The sequence below is a fragment of the Protopterus annectens genome, chromosome 2.part0 (assembly GCF_019279795.1).
Source record: "Protopterus annectens isolate FY-2018-M chromosome 2.part0, PAN1.0, whole genome shotgun sequence".
Lineage (NCBI taxonomy): Eukaryota > Metazoa > Chordata > Ceratodontiformes > Protopteridae > Protopterus > Protopterus annectens.
Window position 1 is genome coordinate 267,037,702 of NC_056728.1, and position 14,604 is coordinate 267,052,305.

Consider the following 14,604-nt stretch of genomic DNA (forward strand, 5'->3'; position numbering starts at 1 on the left):
ATCCCGAATGCACAGATACTATGCGGATGCTGTAACCATTGCACTGTTGACATTAACTTTGCTTCCGCCTATTTCCTATTTAGATGATTTCTATGTGTAAGCTAGGCTAAGCAGAAGGCGGAGGCTCCCATACTCACTGAGCTTCACGTACTCTTGCAATAACAACATATAACAAATGTACTGTGAGACAAATCAATACATTCCTAACTACATTAGGCATAGCCCCTCATCGACACACTTCAAGGGAAACCTTGTTGTGTGAATGGGTAACAGACTATACACCCCTGGGATCATGTGTCCCAGAACCATACAGTCAGGGGGTGGGGGAGCCTGTCCAGTCTGATAGCTGTGAGACCTGTTGGGGGAATTGAATGGTGTTGAATTGTCACATTAACATGCCCTCTTTAGATCACTAAGTGCCCCTATCACCCTCCACAACCCCAGTCTTCAACAGCTTCCAGCAACTCTGCCTGGAATTGCTTCATTGGCTATGCTTGACAGAGGCTCAGTTACTTCATCAATGGTGCTGGGAAAGCCAACACGCTATAGCTATGCTTCTAATTGCCCTTGGGCAGATAGGTAGTATTCTATCTGTGAACCTTTAATGTGCAGGCCATCACAGCCGTAATATGTGAATAAACAGACCTTCAGATCATTATATACAGTGAGAAATCACCATGTAGTCAGGAACCAGTTGAGTGCAACAAGAACATACAGAACACTGATACTTAGTCACTCCAAAAGCCTATCTTGGAAGCTAGAAGACTTGTATAAGTTTAAGGCTTTCTATTGCTTACCAGTAGGTTACCTACAGGTGAGATGAGAAACAAGAACAGATGGGGAACATGCATGTAATGATACAATACTGGCCTATGTGTCAGCCTTAGGCTTTGGAATACTAGCCAAGGCTATTGGCACCCCCATGGTGCCTTATTTAGGAGAGTCTCGAAGGTGAATACCAGCTCCGTAAACAGCACAATAGCAGATTCAATGAGGATTATGCTACTCAACACCAGGGGTTGTGATCACAACATGCATGCACTCACAGCACTCCTCAGGATGGACAACATCAACATCTGTGCAGTAACTGAAATCTGTCTTAAGGCTCCTGAGAGCACACCAGCACTACCAGACTACAACCCATACCACACATTTCAGCCACAGAACTTGGACTGACAGTATCCATATTCATCAGGGATACCTACACCTCCAGGTTAGTGGGGCAGCATGATACCTCTGTGATCATCCATGTGCAGCTAACATCAGCCACAACTGCAATGTAAACTGTGGCCTGCTACGGATCACCCTCCATGACCCAGGACCTCCACTCCACCTACCTGGAGAAATTGGAGAACATGACAGTCCTAATGCACACCCTGGAATTGGTCGATGTCAACTACCATACCATTAACTGGGAAACATACTCTGGTACTCACTTCCAGGCCCAGTGCTTCCTGGAATTTATCACCTCATATGCCCTGTATCAGGTGGTAACCTCCCTAACGTGGGGTGGAAACTACTAGAAGTGGTCATCACCAACATGGGCAACAGGTGCACCACAGCAGAGATTAACCGGTCACTGGTTAGATCTGACTGTGAACTATTCACTGTTTCCACACTCAAGCATCTCCCCCACCCACGGATACCACAGTGTATACCTTTCCTACAGCAAAATTTACACTACTAGTGACAGGGGTGGGGGGTTTCACAGCCCCCACGCTAAGGGGAAACACTGCTCAAGATACAGACAGATTTACAAATGCAGTCTATAAGCACCCACACGGATGTATGGATTGTGCCATCACTGGTAAACCAAGACTCACTCCTCCTAGACAAGGACACCGGTCTGGTGGACCTCTGCAATAAACAGGCTATACTACAGAAGTAGGACAGTGTTCCAGACACACAGCAAATCCCACGAAGGGCAGATATCCATGACCACTATTAGTATGATACGTAGGTCCCTCATGACATCATCCAAGGCCAACATCAGCAGGAGAATACGCAAGGATTAGAAAGATAACCACAAAACCTTCTTTGGCTATGTCAAGGATCTACGTGGTGACACACAGATTTGCACTGTGCCGGTGAAATATACCACAGAATATGCTGACCCTACTGATATCGCCAACATCCTTGCAGATACATTCGGTGCATACTTCACCCCCTAAAGAGCCCACAACACTACCCGAACGGTACAATATCCCACACATCAGAGACACACAGGTGGAAATGGCCCTCTCTAACAGCAGAACACAGCATCAATGTAGGCAGATGTTGACCCAGACTGCATCTTGAAAACTGTATGACAACCTGCCCCCCCCCCCCACCTAATTAAGCATTCCTACCTCAGCCTCTCCACAGGCTACATGCCCATACAATGGCGCGTGACAAGGGTTATTCCACTCCATCAAGGTGGAATCACAACTGACCATGGTAACTACCACTCCATAAGCCTGACTAGCCTGGTTTGCAATGGTATGGTTCGCATCCTCATGGCACTCATTAACAAAGACATTGGTAACCTCCGAACACGTGACCCAACCCAGGTCAGCTTGGTTGAGTGCAGTTCATGCCTACTGAACCTGTTTGATGTCTTACATACAGTCACCAAGACATAAGATGACGGGGGAGGTGGTTCACACATACTACCTGGACCTCGTCAAGGCTTTTGACGCCATGCTCCACTCAGGTATTATTGATAAACACACCAGCCTGTACATTCACCCATACATCACAGGTTGGGTTGCCAATGGACTTACGCACCGAACCCACATGGTACGACTAGCAGTCTCCAGGTCCAACTCTTGACCAGTCACAACTGGTGTCCCACAGGACTCAGTCTTGGGAGCCCTACTGTTTGGCATATACATCTCAGAGGTACAGGCAAACACAGTGGACTATGGCAAACCATGTTTGGCAATGACTGCGAACTGGGAGCCATGATTGATAGTCCAGCTGCCACAGACATCCCTCAAGGAGCCTCACGGAGAACATCACAGGGTGCCAACGACACAGCCTCCAACCAAGTGCCAGTAACTGCATGGTCATTCCATTGTGGAATTGGCACCCACATATTAAAACATGAGTGGCAGCCACTTTAATACAGACGAGGTAATGGGGTATCTGGGGAGTAAGGTAGATAGTGATCTCCCCTTTGACAATCATATCTCCACAGTAGTTAGGACATCCTTTTATGTAGGTCATCTTATTACTAAATGATTCCCATCTAGTCATACTGGGGTTATAGTGCACCTTTACTCATCACTCATCAGTCCCATCATAGGGTATAATAACCCATGTGGGATGTACCTCAGAAGACACTTCCAACAGCTGGGGAGGTCCACAAATGTACCTCGCCAAGGGGAATACTGGCCTCCAACATATGGCCTATGCAGCCAGACTGAATAAACTCCTGTTTTACTCAGTGGCATCTCGTTTACCCAGAGATGATCTCCGCTGGCCAACACAGCCATGTCAGACTCAGGCTTGATGGATATGCTTCACCTATGGGAATCCATATCACAGTGAGCCACACACTGTAGTGAGCTGAACCTTGCCACAACAATAACTGGAAGATGCTGGAGGGACAGCTTCCTGTCACAGACACTCCCCATACTTTGGAAGAACTTCCCTAACTACATTATACAGAGCCCCTGACTAACACTTTGCAAAAGAAACCTTGAAGGGTGGATGGGGAGCAGTAGACGTACCCTAGGGATCCCGCCATTGGCTCTGCTCCACAGAGGGACAGTTAATGAATCAATGGGGTAGCAAAAGCTGACATATTTTGGCTGGGCTTATGAATGGCCTTTGGCAGTTGGCCAAGTACCTACCTATGAATCTGTACATACAGTATCTGCATATGCTGATAGTTTAATTTACTGTTCAGGTGTTGAATTACCTTGTGCCAATGGCAGTTGTTTGTGCAGTAGTTGAGGGCTGCCTATTTTGGATGCACACAGTAGACTGCCTATACATGACAATTTACAGGTAGACTTGTGTGTGTGCCATCCATTTTTTCTGCATGTGCAGGTGGAGAAAGATGTCAGTCCCTAGGTGCCTACACTGTCAGTGTGTGTGCTATATGTTCTCTCTTTGCCAAGGCATAGGCATACTGGGCATGTGTCCGTCTGCCTACTGGGGCTGGCTCAGGGTGTTCGTGGTCTGGGTACCTCTGTGCCTGTGGGACCCTTGGCAATGGTGGTGGGCTGTGAGGGCCTTCACCATTCTGTCCCTGCTGCAGCTGTTTCCGCAGGACAATATTGTGTAGCATGGAACACACTATGAAGATGTGGGCACATGTGCCTGGGGAGTACTGCAACGCTCCACCAGATATGTCCAAGCAACAGAACCATGATTTCAGCATCCCATACAAATGCTCTATGATGATTCTGGTTTGTGCGTGTGCCTCATTATGGTGTTCTTGCATGGGTGTGTGTGCATTTCTGATGGGAGTCATCATCCACAGTTCCAGTGCATAGCCAGCACCCCCCACCAGGTGGCCATTTGGGATGTCCCCCCTGGCAAATAACCGATACAGCTGTGAGGCATGCCAGATGTGCGAGTCGTGATAGCTTCCAGGGCTGCCAGTACACACATCCATTATAATGCCGTGGGCATTGCACACAACCTGGCAGTTGATGGAGGGGTATCCCTTGTGGTTTATGTAGCGCCTACCCTGCTCACCGGGTGGTGACTTGATGTGTATGTGCGTGCAGTCTATTGCACCCAATACCTCCGGGTATTCTGCCACACGGTGGAAGAGACGCATATTGCTGGCCAACTCCTCCTGCGTTCGGGGGAAGTATATGTGCTCATTGGCATGTGGTAACATGGCATCCAGGAACTGGTGTAGTACCCTGGATGCTAATGCCTGTGAGATCCCCATGATAACCCCACTTGGTCTTTGAAAAGTACCTGTAGCTAGTATTCTCAGGTTTACATATACCTTCGTATCCACTGGGATGGGTTCCCCTCTGTTTGTCCTGGCTCTGGGACATGGCCGGCACAGCTCCACAAGTTGCTGTAGGATGTCCCTGTCCACCTTGTAATGCTCTACTATCTCCAGATCATGTAGCCCCTGGTAGGTTACCCTAGGTCTGAACACTCTCCTCCTCCTCTGGTGCCTGAGGTGGTCATATACATCATCCTCCACACCACCAACACATGCTGGTGGATCAAAGCTATGGCAGCCCCTAACATGTACATAATAAAAGTTCCCTGTCTGTATACACCACTGGTGCAGAGTGTATGGGAATACACAAATGTGTGTGAGGTGCTTTCACACTTTACAATATTGTGCTATGGATGCTGCTGATGTAAGTGGGTGTGTATGAGCTATTCTAGCTGCTGCATGTCTTAATTATGGGTTTTGCAATGAGTACTGCAAGTGTGGGGCCTTTGCTGTGGAGATCTACTTGCCTGCCTTGATTAATCTGTTGCCCTTTAATTAACTTTTAGACCTGGATCCCCTCCCATTATCAGGCATGCATCCACCTGCCATCGTTCTTGTTTTGTACTTTCCCCACCCAGTCATGGCAAAATGTGCCTTGTAGCTGATATACTGCATATCGCCTTTGTTCTGCTTTGACACTTTGCTGTTTTCTTTGCAGTACAGCCCCTCCCCTTCCCTGTTCTGCAGGTAGATGCTTGCAGCCTTGTTAGCTGCTGTCATTGGCCCACTGTAGGTTCCTAGGTGTTAATTAGTCATTTGTACTCCCAAGTTTTATCTGATGTGTAATAATTTGCAAGTCATCCGGTTTTAGAAGAATTATGTAAGTATGGAAATATTTCATTTTTTCATAATTACCTGAAGATAACTACCTTCTCCAGTATAGTGTACTGCAGTTGCACACTAACAATGTACTTTTCTTTCCCCCACCAGGGTATTTCAGTCTGTGCCCCTTAATAACATGTAGGTCTCAAAGTTATGAAAATATGAATGCAAATATGAATAACAAGAGGGAATTAGTGGTTAATTTCTCCACTGCAGAACATCTGAGAATAGCAATCTTAGTATCATTTTATTAATTACACCTTGTACTTTCTAATACTGCCTATTATTAATTGGTGACTTGAACTGCGGTGGTGGTGTTGCGGTAGCATTATCGCCTCACAGTAAGACATTGTCCTGTTCGATTCTTAGCTAAAGCGTCTTCTGTGTGGAGTCATGCGTGAATGGGCATACCTTCGTTGAAGGTTGTGCGTCAGGGCTGGCAACTCGGTACGTAAAAATCTACTGCCAATCATTAACGGACCGGAGTTCTGCTGTGGCGACCCCTAACTGGGAAAAGCCAAAAGATACAACAACAACATTAATTAGTGACTTGAAGACAGACTCAAAAAATATCTGGGCACTGTAAGGAGCTATGGCTGTTAATTGGAAGAATACAAAAAAGGTGTTTTATGCTTGAATGAGTTAAGCACAGTGGTAAAATGTTGAATGCAGTTATGAGTATCTTACACTGTGACTGTATGTTGTGTATATCACAGTTTTGATTATAAGATAGGCTAGGTATATCCAAAGGGATTTCTCTTTTATGCAATTTTTCTTCTACTGGCTTTATTTTTGTATTCACTGTACACTCAGCTAGCCAACTGTATGGGCAATCCATTTGCTGGTAGTGACTGTCCTTATCTTCTTCAGATAATTATAGTTACAAAGGTATGTGTCTGGAGCATTTCTCCCTGGGACTTCGCTGAAAATTGGCTTAGTTCTAAGTCGACTTTCCCGGTAAACAAATGTTAAATAAATAAATAAAAATAAATAAACTAAAAAATGTACTGTAATGAAACGTTTTTGCACTGTGTCCAGTTTGCAAGCTTCTGTCTTCAAGAAAACAGATACATTTAACTTTCAACATGATAAACTGAACAAATGTAATTTCTTAATACATTTTAAACTTAGTGAAACACTTTTTATTTTTTAGCTGTTTTATTGCTATCATGTATCGAGCAGTCAAATTGTCTTGGACTACAAACTCCATATTTAGAAATGATGGGAAATGCACAATGAAAGGTCACTACACAGACAAGGGAAAGCATACCTCTCAACCTCTTAATGCAGAAAATCCTGACAAAGACACATAGGGACAGATTTTAAATATTGTACGTATAAAGTTAGAAAGTTGCTAGAATAACGGGATTTGCCATAGCATGCATTTTCTGAAGGATACAAAGTCTGAAACTCGTGTATGTCATTATTTAGTGACTCCAGTCTTCAGTGATTTGTCAGAAAATCACAAATATTATGAGACCAAAACTATGAGGCTAAAATCTGGACAGTTGAGAGGCATGAATGCAAACTTTGCTTGAAGAATAAATAATGCACTCAGTACTGTGGCTAGTTTAAAAGGTCATACTTCCCATCATTAAAATAGTCACACAGCCATGTATTCAGATGTGCCAAGTGAAAAATCCAAACAGACTAAAACAGAGTGTTTATTTTCAAAACTGATTCCAAATTCATTTAAGTAACACAGAAAAAAAACCATCAGTGTATGTTAACAAGGGTCATATATGTTAAATTTTACTTAGGTGTGTACTAGGCTAATGGCCCTGGAGCCTTTACAAGCCTAGCCCATAGGATTACCTTAGCATTGTGCCACCCAACATTAGTTCCTAGTGCCTCTGTCGAGTAGAGCCACTCCTGAACACTTTGATTTCTTGCACTATGAGCTCACCTATTTAAAGGTCTTGTCTCATGTTTTCAGCTTAAAGGAACATCTCAAATTCTTCCATTGAACAGGGTAAGACCTCCAGCCTCAGTAAAGAGTCAGGAAGCACCAGGTCAGTGTTGGTCATATTCCATGCTGCCAGATCACTAAATGTGGCACTCCTGCTAACAAAAATTACATTGTGGCCATAAGTCTTAGGGCTACCTAGATCCTGGTCTTCACAGCACAGAAATATGACATGCCACTGTGTTTTCTGGATCTATGTTAAATCAGAGAATGCTTAAAATAGAGAAGACTGATTTATCGACCCATTAAAAGCAAAAGCTGACAATCCTGAATACACGGAACAGTGATTTTTTTTTTCCCCAGGGAAAAATATTGACGTTCTGTGTCTTCAGGATTGTCAGCTTTCGCTCTTAAAGGTCAATAAATCAGTGTTCGCTATTTTAAGCGTTCGCTGATTTAATATAGACCCATGTTTTCCTACCATTTTGTATGTATGTATGCACATATGTGTATATGTACATATGTATGTGTGTATGTATGCTTGTTAACCTGTTAAGTGGACTGATCCAAGGAGTCCCATTCAGTAAAATTTGAAGAAATCAGTCAGAGTTGCGCAGTACATCTGAAAAAATTGTAATAAATGAGAAGTAACTGCAGATAAGAGGTAGTGAATTGCGCATTTGTAACAGACAGAGAGAAAGATTGAGAGAGAGAGATAGAGACAAGCTGCTACAGATCTGCCGCTACTATTTCACTGATATACAGTCATATGGATGCACATGCCATATGCATGCACCGTGCATCACTATCAAATTGTGGAAGTGAAGGAACACTAAAGTGCTATTATACAATGACATTATTTAAGAAAGGTAAGCAATTTCTTTCTTAAATAATGTCATTGTATAATAGCAATAACTCACTTGTGGACATGGGTATCACAGGATTTAAAAATGGTTGACTTTTGATCACGCTGGCTTCACACTTGTGATCTATCACACCAGCCGTGGGTAAATCTTGTTGTACCTACACCCAGTCGTGGGTCATTGCTGAATTGTAAGAAGGAAAAATGTTTCCATCTAGGGGAATAAATTGTACTGAATAATATCCACCTCAAGTTTTGTTAAACTTTACAAACTGTTCTTTGTGTCTCTGGCTATGCCGTTGTTTAATTATATTTAAGTGTTCTTATGCTAAGCATGATTTTCAGTATTAATGAACTGATTTGTCATATTCTGCTAATGTACCATAATATTTTATTGAATTCTAGAATATGCAGTGACTGAATGAAAGAAGGAGGATTATGCCATGATGGAACATAAACAGTGCCTCAGATTGTTTTGTTGAGTAAAGTCCATGGGAGTTATCAGGATTACACGAGTAACATATCCTGTAATTACAATTCATTGTTCACTTCACACATGATCCTGTTGAGGAAATGGATAGCTTGTTATCAAGTAGAAACAGAAATGAAATGGCATAAAATACTTCTCAAGTCTTGCAATAACTGAAGTTAGACAGCATGAATCCATGAGGATGTCCTGCTTTCACTTTAGTAAAATTTAAATGTCCACACAGCAGATACTTATTCTTTCATTCCATCTGTTTTTCTAGCAACTGAAGTCAGTAAGCTGTCTCCATGGCCTACCTCAGTGCCAATGAAACATCCTGGGAGAGCAGCACATGATAATTAGCTATATGGCCGTCCCCAGAAATTGCTGAGGTAAGGGGTTTATTCAAATGAACAATTCAAAGAGTTGCTTGCCCACTTAGTTGTAAAAATGAATACGGCCACCCATGTTAACTAAAGGGTTGAATTCATGCATTACTTTGAATGGGAGGGATCACGCAGCAGAAATTTGTCAGGGAGTTTAGCAGATAGTGGTAGGAGGATTTGTTAGTGTCTGTATGCATCATCTTATGTGTGTGTGTCTGAAGGAGTATGTCTGGTCTCCAGTGTGTGCGTGTGTGTGTGTGTGTGTTTGTGTGTGTGTGTGTATATATATATATATATATATATATATATATATATATATATAGAGAGAGAGAGAGAGAGAGCGGGAAAGAGAGAGAGCAAGGGAGAGACGGATGAGTGAATGGGGTGTGTCTGTGAGTGTGATTGGGAGGGGGGTGTCTGTTATACCATGAGTGTGTGTGGATGTTTGTGTGTGGGGGAGGTGCTTCCATACTTTTCAACTCACTCTAGACTTATGAACAATGGCTGTAATAGTGTGGGGAACAGTAAACACCAGGAATACTTTTGAAATGTTACTCTAAGTAAATTACAAATGACTAGAATAAGAAGTTTTTGCAGAATGAGGCATTTAGTGAAGAATAAGAAGTATGATACTCTAATATCTGGCAGTATTGAGTGACTGTGTTTGTCTGTGATGAGGGACTTGGTAAATGTAAGAGGTAAAATCATGGGTAGTCTGTAAACTCAAGGATAGTTAAGTTTTATACAGATGTGTCCGCTCGTGTGTGTGTGTGTGTGTGTGTGTGTGTGTGTGTGTGTGTGTGTATTTGAATGTGTGCATGTGTATGTAAGAGTGAGTGAGGCAGGTGCCTGTGCCAGTGAGATGCTTGGGCCGCTAGAGGTAATTACTGTAGCAAAGTGCTGATTAGTGCTAGCAGTAGCAACTCATAGTTCAGAGACATGAAAATTAGCTGATAATGAGGTCTGTCTTCACTGTAGCTAATCTGTCTGAAATCACAGTGTTTTGCAAATGCAAAAACTGCCCTGTTTGCAACAGCAGTTTATGCTCATGGCAGGTTGCTTTTTGAACCCCAACCCAGGTTTCCTAAGTCGCATAGAGTCAGGAGGCAGAGACACAAGTAATGTTCATCATTCACACCTCCTCAGTGGCATACTGGTTCTGTCCCTGTAGAAACCTACCCCGACAGTTTTCCAAAGCTCAGAATTCCCTCCCGGGATTCTCTGTGACAGGGGTTTGGCTAATCCTCTCCCATCAGGGATAGTCTAGCCCCTGTCACAGGAAGTCAGTTGTTCAGTCTTTTAGTTCCAGTTGTAGGAATTGCACAGCTGAATCTCTACAGCAGCCTGCATTGGTGGATTGCACTTTAGAGACTCAGATAGAATCCCTTTGAGAACTAACTTCCCTTGCTCTTTATTTCAATTTACTACTTCTGTTAATTCCTTTGGGAATTCTAACTTACTACTGTATTATTTGTATGCTTAATACTGTTTTTTAAGCAATTATGGGGCTTGTCTAAAGTGTTTTTTAGCACGTCTACAGCAGTTTAAGTGGCATAACAGGTAGCACACTTGCCTTTGGTGTAGAAGGCTGTGAGTTCTATTCCCACCCAAGGTAGACTAATTGCCTTACAGTGCAACATAAGGGGTATGCTGCATTCCCGAGTGTGTCATCGTTTGGTTGAGATATTAAACTGAGATTCCATCTGCTTAAGTTGGTGGTAACTCAGATGGATGTAAAAGAACCCATGGCACCTGTTGAAAAGAGTAATGGTAGTTTGTCAGTTCCCTGGCTAAATTTCCCCTATAGTATAAATAGCAGCTGAGGTCTCCACTGAAAAAAGGCTACTAGCCTAGTGGGACTAACCCAATTAACAAAGGATAAATAAATAAATATTAACTGGAGTTTTGAAGTGTCTGTTGAAAATGAGGCCTCTTATTGTTTATCTGCTTCATTTGAAAGTTCAGACTGGAAAATATTGTGTTTTTCTCTTTTTTTCTTCATGTATGTGATGTTTACTACCAGTTTAAAACTGTTATATCTGTTTTTATCGTTAAATCACAATTTTATGTCAGTTTATTTTATTTCTATTTTCTGTGGATTTTTTTTTTCATTTCTACAAGGGAAACTTGAAGGAAGTTACTACATATGCTATTTAAAAGGGTTTTGTTTGATTTAAGTGCGTATATTTCATTTTTGGTACTATCTGAATAAGTGAATTTTACTAAGTACTGTGACTCTGTGTGCTGCTCTTTACTACTCTGCAGAGGTTGTAGAACAAGGCTTAGGATATTTTAAACTGTTTCTTCTATATTTTATGCAATTTAGACCTATTTCCTGTTTCAGGGCATAGTTTATATTTTCTATTATCGCTGCCCTTAGTTATCGCTTAATAGTGTTAGTGTATTATTCTGGCTGGTGTTTTTTCCCCTGATTTGATGGATCCTGATAGGCTGCAACCTAACCCCCATCAAATTCAGTTGTACTTAAAAAGAAAAACTCAACAAAACCATGCCTCAGCCTACGGTTTATGAATATCTTGCTGCCATATGCCAGCCTGCAGACCACTTACCTTTTTTTCTGACACCCTATGATGTGAGCCCACAGCCATCTATGGCACAGGGGCAAGACACATTCTCATGGGGTTATTCTAATACCTGCTTCAGGTCTTGGGACAACCAAACCCTTTCGGTACAAGGGAGGCCTGGGGTAAGAGATCCCCCTTGCCACATAATACTGTCTCTCTGTCTCCAGATATTTTGCCCACAAGTTTAAACTTAAAAAAAATGAAAAAGTGAAATTTTGTGATGTACTTTGAGAGGAAGACAGGGACTGTATTGCATTTGTTGAGGGTATGACACTGCAGATAGCGCCCCACTGATTTAGCATGATTCCCTGGAGTGCAGAAGGGTGCTTTCTGTTTTTGGGAGTAAAGAGAAAGGCTGTTTTCTCAGTGCTGGGGTTGAGGGTACTCTATTCTCTTGTATAGGCAAGAGTGTCTAAGCTGACTAACACAGCAGATGATTGTCAGTTATCTTCTGCATGGAAAATATATTTTTCTGTACTAAATGATAGGTCTTGTGCGTGCTGACAAATCCAACGTGTGGGTTGGGAAATATTAGCCTGATTATGCTGTCATGAGCGGACAGGTGATCCACTGTGGCGACCCCTAACCGGGAAAAGCTGAAAGAAGAAGAAGAATGCTGTCTATGGGGATTCACTATAAAATCTCGAAATACAAGACTGAATAGTGGAAAACCCACATACACGAAAACCCATAATCACGAATACTACAACCGCGACCATTCACACACACACACGCACACACACACACACACACACACACACACACACACACACACACACACACACAAACCAGCACATAATCACACACGCATACATCTACCTAACTAAACAAACATAACACACACAAACACACCTAACCTACCTATAAGCAGCTGCACCCCCCACACCCCCCTCACTTTATAGTCTGACATTTTCCATTATACTCTGCTTCCTTTGGTGGGATATATTAGTTTTTTTTCAGGGTGTAGAATGCAACACAAGTCAAGAATATATCTTTACTGTGTTTTCATTACATAAGAAGTAAACACTGTTTTTCACCACCAAATTCCTATTTGATGAATTTATTGAGCAGATTAATAGTAGTGTGTCATGGCTGATGTTTGCTATAAGTAATATGGGAACTTCCTTTCATTTTTTAGGTGTTGTAATTACTATGGAAGTTTGTGATAAGAAGTCCTCCAGCAATATTTTTATAAAAGGCATTTTTGTTAACAACTATCTTCACTGTGACAGTTTCTAGCCACAGTTTATGAAGTTTAATGCATTCAGAGAGCAGATTATTAGGTTAAGTCAGCTTATTAGTGATGATGACATTTTCTTAAAGAAATGAATGTAGTAATAAATCTATTCCAGCAGAGAGGATATCCTTTTGACAAACGTTCTTTAATTTAAAAAAAATGTTGTAGAACAAAGAAATAAGAGGTTCCCCTGATTTTACAAGGATGATTTTGTTCTAAAAGTTCAAGTCTGAAAGAAGGAAGTGACAGAAATAAAGAGTTCAGCTGTTCCTTCCCTATACCTGTGAATATAGAAGGGACAAACATCCATCACATCATTAGAAATAATTGGAAAATATTAACAGGACACCAGGAAATAGTACAAATTATAGGCGATAAACCCACATTTGTTTATAAGAAAACCCATAATTTAAAGCAACTGTTAGAAAATTCTTCCAGCTCAATAACTTCATTAGAGGTGAACATGAAACTAGGTACATTCCCTTGTCACAAAAGCTCACAGTGTAGGTTTATTTTGACAGTAAGCAGCTTTTATTTTGAACATAACCATTGCTTGTATATTGCTAAAAATGGATTTACTTGTCAAAGTGAAGGTTTAGTTTAAGGTTTAGTTTATGCTGCAATGTGTTCCACCTGTAATCATTATACCCAAATTAACAGAAAGGATTAGAGAGTATGTTTTGGCTATCAAGTAAAAGGATAACACAAATGCATTAGCTAGACACTCACAAGTATGTGCGGATTTTACAAAATGTCTGTTTATGGTTATGGAAAAAGTAAATAAGCAGAAGTGTGTGGAGTCTTTTAAATCTTTTTTGGAGGTCATAGAACTCAAGTGGCAGTTATTCCTTAGAGCTGATTTTATTCAGGAATCAATGAAAAAAGGTTGATAAAAAGTTATTTAAAGTTTAAGAATATTTAGACTAAACGTTTACATATGTCAAAATTATTTTTCTTTTTATGAAACAGTTTGGTACATTTTTTTATGGTAGAAAGGAAGGATGTGTTTAATAATGCATTTCTGATTAAGTGATTTACTGTTTTATTGGTTAATTCAAATGACATCACATGCACAAGGCAACTTTTTAAACAGGTTTTATGGTCACTGTTGTTATTCTGAAGAAGTTCTGGTCATTAAAGGAATGAAAACGCTTAAACATTGTGGTGTGCCTTAAGTTTTCTGTGTTTCTTTTTTTACATATCTGTAGATGTTCACTCTCCTGCCACTAATGAATTTTTTAGCAGACACTTTAACCAGTTTGTGCAGTCATATTCAAGACTGAGTGATTTGGCTGTTGACAAAATATCAGAAAATAAATTTCCTCCATAAAGACAAAATTCTTTTTATTTGTAGCATGCCAAGGCTTATGCTTCATGCTTCAT

General features: G+C 41.4%; 1 protein-coding gene across 8 annotated transcripts in view; it reads left to right on the plus strand.

Moving 5' to 3' along the window:
• LOC122793060 (synuclein alpha interacting protein) overlaps positions 1-14,604 on the plus strand; it is a 2,145,219-nt gene that overhangs the window by 1,331,258 nt on the left and 799,357 nt on the right. For 2 of the 8 annotated variants that reach the window (XM_044060745.1, XM_044060744.1), the window contains one exon: positions 9,297-9,405. The exons of the other annotated variants lie outside the window; for them this stretch is intronic. The gene's annotated coding sequence lies outside the window, so the exon portion shown is untranslated. The remainder of the gene's footprint in view (positions 1-9,296; positions 9,406-14,604) is intronic. 8 annotated transcript variants of the gene reach the window in all.